At 28.6% G+C, this 10,057-nt stretch overlaps 1 pseudogene; it reads left to right on the forward strand.

The window, feature by feature from the left end:
- The first annotated feature begins 3,881 nt into the window (after window positions 1-3,881).
- The window catches only part of LOC119588085, a 14,980-nt pseudogene continuing 8,804 nt past the window's right edge, over window positions 3,882-10,057 (forward strand).

Below are 10,057 nucleotides of genomic sequence, written 5' to 3' on the forward strand. Positions count from 1 at the left end.
ACCATCTTACTCCATTATTATTATTATTTCTATTATATTATTGATATTGTCATAATTTTTTTCATTATCATTTTTCCCTTTTTATTTTTTATTTTTATACTATTGTTACATTTTTAATATTACTATTTATATGATGAATTTGTCATCTCATCATCTCAGGAAAAATCATGGGATAAATTTTATTCATTTACTATTTTTTTATTGTTTTTTTTTATAATTGTTATCATTACATTTTACTATTGTGATTACATTTATTGCTTTCATTATGATTTTGTTCTTGTTATTTCTTATTTTTTATTATTGTTATTACATTATTATTTTTATTTTTATTATCATTTCCCTTATTATTATTTTTATTTTTATTATTATTATTTTTATTATTATTATTGTTATTATTATTATTATTTTTAATATTATTTTTCATTATCATCATCATGGATATTGGTATATACTATATTACTTTTTCAGTTAAAATTATTAATACCATTATTATTAGATTGTCATTATTATCACTGTTGTTGTTTTTATTATTATTATTGTTATTACCATAATAATATTAATAATAATAATGATAATAATAATAATAATAAAAATAATAATAATAATAATAATAATAATAATAGTGAAAAATAATAATGATGACGATGATGATGGGGTGATAATGATAATAATAATCATTTTTATTATTATTTTCATTATTATTAATATTTATTATTATTATTATTATTATTATTATTATTATTATTATTGGTATTATTGGTATTTTTTTATTATTATTATTATTATTATTATTATTATTATTTTTTTTTTTTTTTTTTTATCATTATTATTATTATTATTATTATTATTATTTTTTTTTTTTTTTGTAGTTGTTGTTGTTGTTGTTGTTGTTGTTGTTGTTTGTTGTTGTTTTATTCTTATTATTATTATTTTCTCATTATTATTATCATTTTTAATATTGTTATCATATTATCATCATCGTCATTGTCATTATTTTTAGTATTGTTATCATTATTATTATTATTATTATTATTATTATTATCATTATTTTATTATTATCATCATTATTATTGTTATTATTATTACATTTTTATCATTATTGTTGTTATTATTTCTATCATTATTATTATTTTTGTTAAATTTTTTTTTTTTTACATTTTTTATTATAAAAAATAATAATAGTTATTATTATTATCATTATTATTATTATTATTATTGCAATATTTTTCATTATTATCAATGACTTGATCATTAATGTAATCATTATTTTCATTACTATCATTATTGATGTTATTACTACTGATACTGGTGTTAGTATTTTCATTATTATCATTATCATTATTGTAATTATCATTATAATAATAATAATTATTATTATTATTATTATTATTATTATTACTATTGCCATTAAAATTATTGATATTATATATCATTCTTATTACTATTATCATTATTATCATCATCAATTATTAATAATAATATTGGTTTTTTATTATTATAATTACTATTATTTTTTTATTATTATTGTTATTATCATTAATGTTTTAAATATTTTTATTGTAATTATTATCATTATTATTATCATTATTATTATTATTATTATTATTATTATTATTATTATTATTATTATTATTATTATTATTATGATCATTATTATTATTATCATTACATCATAATATTATTATTGTCATTACCATTATTACTATTATTATTATTATTATTAAATTATTATTATTATTATTATTATTATTGTTGTTGTTTTTGTTATTATCATTATTATTATTATTTTATTATTTTTTAATTAAAATTATTATTATTATTATTATCATCATCATCATTATTACTATTTTTTTTTATTATTATTATTATTATTATTATTATTATTATTATTATTATTATTATTATTATTATTATTATTACTACTACTACTACTACAAACTACTACTAATATTATTATTGTAATCATCATTATTACTGTTACTCTTATTACTATCATTATTTTTATTATGATTATAATTGTATCACAATTATAATAATAATAGTAATTATTATTATTATTATTATTTATTATTATTATTATTGTCGTATTTATAACTATAATTTTTATTTTATTATAATAATAATAATAATAATAATATAATAATAAAAATAATTATTATTATTATTGTTATTATTTTTATTATCATCTTTTATTTTTACAATTATTATTGTATTCATTATTGATATTATAATTATTATTAGTAGTAGTATCATTTATATTATTATTTTTTATCATTATTGTGATTGTTATAAAAATAATAATAATAATAATAATAATAATAATTTTTATTTTTTATTAGTAGTAGTAGTAGTAGTTTTTTTATTATTATTATTATTATTATTATAATTTTTATTTTTTATAATAGCATGCTTGTTTAAATGTTATTATCATAACCGTCATTTTCTACACGATCGTTGGTATGAACATTATTATTTACTGGGGAAATTTCTTTGTTTTTTTGGGATGATTATATCTCTTATTTACTACTTACAGTGTAAACAGCACGAATAATGATAATTTGTAGCGTTTAAAATATGGTACATAAAGAAAATTAAAAGTGCTATAACCGTATTCTAGGGACACTTATGACTGATATAATGAATAACGGTTATTTTAGCAGTAAAAAGAATTAGTAATAAATTTTAAACCAAAGTTTGGTTGTGCGATTTTTTTTCCTCCAAAGGAAATATGTTATTACTATTTATTGTCGTGTTGGGGATAGATTTTCATGTTCATGACGAAAATTGATTTTGGTCATCCTTTCTCGTGAAATTTCAGTTTCTATTTATTTATTTTTTTCCCCTGATCGGATATAGCAATTGATTATCTCGTCTCGCTTTACAAAAATAAATAACTTGGGAGAGGGTGATGAGTCATTCTTCGCGCCTTTACGAATGCATTTATTAGATTGTTTGGGTCTAAGTAACTCGTTCCATTCTTAATGATAGATAACGGACTTTTTATCATTATGTATAATAAATTTTGTACAGTGAAAAAATGTTTGAGGCACGACAGTAAATGCATAAGTATTGTTAAATGTATCGATTTTTTTCCTGAAATTTCGCATTGAGCAAAAATCAAAGTGGTAATAATGTAAGTAAATTTATCCTTATTTCAGGAGCCGTGTTTTATATTAAAGAGTGTTATGTGCGGGCCCCTTTGGGCATCAATTAAATAAGGGCGTGTCAAAAATCGGCTGTGTTAAAAGGAGGATGTCATTCATTGTTGCTGAGAGATGGATGTACTCGATGACTCACGATCCACCTTTTCATTCACAAAATCCCAAAATGACAGTGTGTTATTATTCAATAGCGTATTAAACCGTCTGTATTTATGCAATAGTGTGTACTATGTAAACTTTTTTTCGAATGTGCAGATAATAATGAGGATTTTCCGGGTTTAAACTATAGTGCCGAAATAGACTATTATTTGCAAATGGAAAAATGATACTACAATCATCCTTATATCTATCAAAAAATGTTCTTTTTTTGTATATTTCATGATTATTTTTTATGTTCCTTGAATCTAAAGCTTTTGTTGCCAGATTCGCTATCCGAGCCGAACATTTTTATCGGAATAAACCCGCCGCGGGTCGGCCGAGGCCAATATCGGACTGCGAGAGAGAAACAAATGCGCATCCCCCGGATCCGCTTCAGTCGTCTTTAGTCTCCGCGGATCCGCAACCGCCTCGGGAGAACATGCTTTTTGTGGATTTGCCGACCTTGTGTGCGCCATCTATAAAAGTTCATAGGTAAACAAATCAGACAAATTCTCTATCTATACGTTCACTTATTTGTGAAGAAAGGGTGAGATTCCCTGGGGAAAATGTATGTGAAAAATCATGGAAAAACTCAGCCCAGTGCAGTAACTGCGTTGCCATCGCGGCCAAGTACTGGTAAACTGCCATGGATCCACGAAAAGCGGAGCAGTTGTCTGCGAGGCGAGTGTCAGTGAACTAATTCCGTGTAGCCAGCGGGGGAATTAGGCTAGGTCTGTGAATCCTATAAAAATTCAATATGGCATCCATATGATTTATCATAGCAATCAAAGAATGGATAAATCACGCACTACTAAATGTGATAACCTCACCACCAGTGAACGTTGAGGCTCGATGGGGGAAACCGGGCAAACTTGCACTGCAGGCCGAGGGTGGTGGGGTCACTCCAGGGTTCCAAAAGAAGAAAAACTCATCTTTTCAATTACCAGTATCCTTCCCGGTTAAGTAATGATGGTGGTGAAGATAGTGCTGATGATACGGAAGACATTTCTGACATCATGGATAGCTCTAAGGGTCCTGACTTCGACCAGGAGACGCCCAGCTTCTCAGAAGATTACCAAAGTCGGGGAAGTGTTCTTCGGGCCAGCACCAGTGATTCCTACGAGCTCCCGTACGGCATTACTGCGTTGGACAGCAGACGGGTTCTGGCGGTGGTAATGACGGCCAGGTTACCTCAGGGAGTCACTGTCAACGTCAGGGAAGGTGGCTTGCTTTAGCAAAGGCTGATGGTGAATCGGATGATGCGACCATTGGCAAAATAGGTTTAAAATTGTTAAAATAGATTCTAATGAACCTTTTAAACGGGAAGATGGATCTGTTTGGTTTTCCCATGGACTCTCCTGCAGTAAGTGCAGCTAATAGTCAAAAGAAAGATGATTCTAATGTGGTTGTTAATAGGGGTTGGCCAGAAGGAGCCAGATGTTGGGGATAATCACCCACAAACGGTTGTACAGTTAAACTGTACCACTGCAGCAACAAACCCACGCAGGACAAGCTCAGTCTCATCTGGGCCTGCTCAGTATCGGGTCCTCATTCTTCCCAGGCATCCACGCCTATGGTACCACACAACCAGCTCAGAGACAGGGGGTTCCCATGCAGTCTACACAACATATCTCTGGTTCAGCCGCCCCTCAGGGCCAAAGTACTTTGAAATATACACCGCAAGGTGCCCAAATGCAAGGACAGTTTTCAGCCCCCCCATGTCCCAGGGTTACCAGACTACAAGCCAGACTCCTCAGGGGTCAGTTCATCCCTCTCCTTCTGCTCAGACGCCCCCACAAGCCCAGACCACATTGCAACAGCCCCCGATGCAACAGTCAAGCCTCCCACCACAAACCTTACAGCAGTCAGCAGCATCCCAGCCAAAAGTACAGCCTACCATGCAAGCTCCCAGACATCGCTTCAGCCTGGAGCTGTATCTCAGGCAACTATGCAGCAGGGCATGGTGCCTGGGAGCTCTCACGCTCAGCAACCACAGCACCAGCCTGGGGAACCACAGTCCAGTATGCCACAACCCTCCATGAACACTCAGGTATTCCACAGCAAGGGATTCCAGCCAAAAATGTCACCCTTCCACAAAGTGTTCCTCAGACAAATGTGATGGGTCAGCCAGGTATCCCAACACAAACCCTTCAGCCAACTGTAATCAGTAGCCTCCCAACACAGGGTGTCAGTATGGGCCAGCCTGTTGTGACTCACCCTGGGGTTTTCCCCCACAGCCCGTGATGAGCCAGCCCTCAACAGGGGGTGGCACAACAAACCCATCCACCACAGAGGTGCCTCCCACAAAAATTAGGTCAGTCCCAGTGGTCCAAAGTGGGCCATCACCACAGCAAATAAACCAGGGTCTGACTTCAAAAAAGATCCCCGGAGCGCAACAGATGCAGGTGCCTAGTTCACAGCAGATGCCTACAACGCAAATGAGCAGTAATATAGGTCAAGCAGGAATTATTAATCAAGCAACAATGGGAACACCTCAGCAAATAACAGCAGGCGCTCCTCAGCCAAGTGTCCAAACCTCACAGGCCCCACCAGTTAGCCATGGCTCTCACCCAGGAGGGGTGCGCCCCCACCCCTCCCACTCCCCCAGCTCAACCCCAGTCTCTCTTAGTAGGGTGCTTTGGTGTGCACCACATCTGTGGCCCGCCATCTCCAACAGCACCTCCCCACTACAAATTTAGAGGGTATCTGCAGCCAACCCACTGATGATGCCCCAATGCTACGCCTCCCGCCCCCGGACAACCAACGACTCAGAAAGGTAGAAAAAATGTGGTAAACTATTTAAAAAAGCCCGTAGGTCTTCAAAGGGATTTTATTTTTTTTTTTTTTTTTTTTTACTTTTTTAATTTTTTATTTTTAAAATTTTTTAATTTTTTAATTTTTTTGCTAGCCTGTACTCAAATTTCCCTTAAGCTTGCAGTGATCTGAATGAAAAATCTAAAATCTCAAGTAAAACCCACTTTGTTTTAATGACTGATTTTTCTCTGTGAATGGTAAAATGGGAAAGGCAAAAATTTCTAATGTATATTTTTTTCAAAAAAGCTGGGGGCTGCCCCGCAATCTTTATGAAATAAAAAATAGCAAACATTCTGGCCCGAATTTATGTGGAAAAGTTTGTTGTAATCATGGTCTTTTGGGAGCATGAAAAATCTCAGAGCCAATGTTCACTTTAGTTAATGTGGGGGTTTTTATATAGCATTAATAATAAAATTAAACCCGTATATGATTTTTATTTAATTTTTACTTTTTTTAAAAATGGATGTATGTTTAATTTAGATCTTTTTACCAAAATTTTTGGCCTTCAGACTTTTTGGGAAATTGTAATTGTTTTTTATTTTAAATTTTTAAAAAATTTTGTTTTGGTGAAATTTTGCGCAGTGTTAAAGGGATCTTTGTGTTTTATGTGATAAGAACTCATAGAGTACTTCAGAATCATTTTGGAGAACTTTCATCCTAAAATTTAATTTTTATAAAGATTTTGCAATACCGGTAAAGCAAATTAAAATAATAAAATTATTTTACTAAAATCTAGATTTTGATTATTAGCAAAAAAATTTGAGGAAATGAATAGGATATGTGGCATGTAGATAGAATAAATTAAAGGTTTGCAGAACATTTATAATTTAAACTAAGAAACTAGATTAGAAAAAATTTGCACAAAACAAAGGTGAGTCCCCATCATGTAATTTCTGAGCTTTCTTGGTAATAGCCCTCCAGTGTACATCATTGAGTAGATAGAGCTTGTAGGCCTCCCTGGTAGTTTATTATGAAATTAATGACTTACCCTAGTTCTATCTTGATAGAAAATATATATTTGAGATTTGTAGGACTATACAAAATTACAAAGATGCAAGACTGCTGCATCACCTAATAAAATCCTGTACTCTATAAAGGGGCTGATCGATTAACAGGTGCTCACAGGAAATTTATAAAGAAATTGAATCAGATTTTTTCTCTATTTACTTGTCCTCCGAATATTTATAAGAATATCTAAAAGTTGTCTTAATTCACAAGAAAAAAAGATAAAAAAAAAAAAAAAAGTGTGACTGCAGTATGTATATACATACAGCTATAAAGATATCCCCAATTTCAGGTATCCAAAAATATACGGTTGAGTCATAGTGAAGTACTGAATAGTATCACTGAAATAAGTATTGGTTTTATACTTCCGCATTGACAACTTCTCATGTCACCACTGGTGGTTTTTGTTGGAAAAACTTCCAGTGCTATAACCCTTTCTACTGCACTTTTTCACCACCACCTCTAGGCCTACTACAACTACTACTATTGACATCACCCCCCCACAGCTATACTACTAATATAACAACATCCATACTACTACTGTTCCTGCTGTAATATCACCACTTTACTATTATCACCAAAATGAAAAAGGCCATCTCTCCTCTCCTTATAGTTATTCCCCATCACCAGTTATTGCTGAACCTAAATGAAAAGACTTATTGCATTACACTTTATGCTCTGTTCACTGAGTTCCTTTCAATGCAGTTCTCAGAGACCATTAGTTCATAGACTTTTTCACAGAGAGAGGTTGTTGGAGATCTTAATGATACAATTTCTCACAGGCACAGTAGAGCAAATTGAAAAAAAAAGAAAGATATGCAAGACCTTCTGATTACTGTTAACAATACTGTTGCTGTTACTGTTGTAGTTACTATTGCAGTCCAGCTACATTATTCTGCTACATTAGTATTGTTACTACTACTGCTAATAAAAACAACAGCAACAACAACCATGCATGTTGCTACTACTACTGTCACTATTACTCCAACTACAGCAACCATTACTATATTTATTGCTGCTATTCTTTGATTTTTGTTGTAGTATTTGTCTTTTTTTACTGTTACTATCATTTTGTCATTGATAAAATAATAAGTTATTATATATGGTGTCAGTGCTTCGTTATTATTATTATTGTTTTAATATATGCTTTTGTTTCATTCTCATTATCTTTTTCATTATCTTGTGGTAGTGCTGATACTTTTTTATTGTGTTATTTTTATTGTTTTTTGTCAGTGTTTGTGATGTTTTGTTTTTTTCCCATTTTTTATTAATAAAAATTTTGAATGATAGAGATGATTTTTTGTTATCGTTATTTTTTTTATTATTACATTATTTTTTTGTTGTTTTTTATTATTTGAATTTTTATTATTATTTTTATATTATTTTTATTATTATTATTTTTTATTAATTATTATTGTTATTATTATTATTTTATTATTTTTGTTAATATATTATTATTTTATTGTAATAAAATGATGATAAAATAATTATTATTATTTTAATATTTTATTTTTTTTAATTTTTTTATTTTATTATATTTTTATTATTATTATTATTTTATTATATTTTATATTATTATTATTGTATTAGGATTATCATTCATTTAAATTTTTTATTCACTTGATATATTAAATGATAATTCTGTTCATAAATTTAGTGTTAGAATTATACTTTATTACTACTTTGCTATTATTATATTACTATTTTTTTCATCTAGTTATTTTCTTTAGAGACCAGGTGTTATTATCATTTTTACTTTTTTTTTTTTTCTATCATATTATTTTTTTAATTTTATTATTGTTCTTTTTACTGCTTGCATTTTTGTTGTTTTTGTCAGATATTTCTATTTTTTTTATTATTATTTTTTATTATTTTCTTCTATTATATACTGTTTTTTATTAAATTTTAAAATTTTAATAATAATAATAATTAATAAATTTTTATTATTATTATTATTATTATTATTATTATTTTTATTTTATTTTATTATTATTATTATTTTTTTTTACTATACTACTACTTTCTACTACTATACTACTATACTACTACTACTCTACTACTACTATACTATACTACTACTACTTCCCACTACCTATTACTATCACTATCATATCACTATCACTATCATATTACTATTACTATTATATTACTATCACTATCATCATCATTAATTTTTTTATTATTATTTTTGTTTTTGTTTTTGGTGTTATTGTTTTCACCGTTATCATCATCTCTATTGTCATTTTTGATATTGTTATAATCATCATCATCTATATCATTATTGTTATTATTGTTGTTGTTTTCGTGATATTGTTATTATCATCTCATCTTTATTGTCATTATTGATATTGTTATAATTATTTGTCATCATCATCAGTTATTGTTATCATAGTTGTTGTAATTATTATTATTTTTTTTTCTTGGGTTTCTACTATTATTTTTTATTGAAGTTATTATAATTTTTTTATTATTATTATTGTTGTTGTTGTTATTTATTGTTATTATTATTGATAGTAAATTTTTGTTATTATTATTATTAGTAGTAGTACTAGTATTTTTATTATTGTTAAAGTATGGATTTTATTATTATTGTTATTATTATTATTATTATTATTATTATTATTATTATTATTATTATTAAGTATTAGTAATAGTAGTATGAATTTTAATTATTGTTAATATTACACTACTACTACTACTACTACTACTAAATACTACTACATACTACTACTACTACTACTACTTTCTACTACTACTTCTAGTACCAATTATTATTATTTTTATTGTTGTTGGGTTTTTTGTTGTTATTTGTTGTTGTTGTTTTTTTTTAGTATGATGATGATGATGATGATTGATGATGATGATGATGATGATGATGATGATGATGATGATGATGATGATGATGATGATGATGATGATGATGATGATGATGACAACAG

This window comes from Penaeus monodon, chromosome 3 (assembly GCF_015228065.2).
Source record: "Penaeus monodon isolate SGIC_2016 chromosome 3, NSTDA_Pmon_1, whole genome shotgun sequence".
NCBI classification, from domain to species: Eukaryota; Metazoa; Arthropoda; class Malacostraca; order Decapoda; family Penaeidae; genus Penaeus; species Penaeus monodon.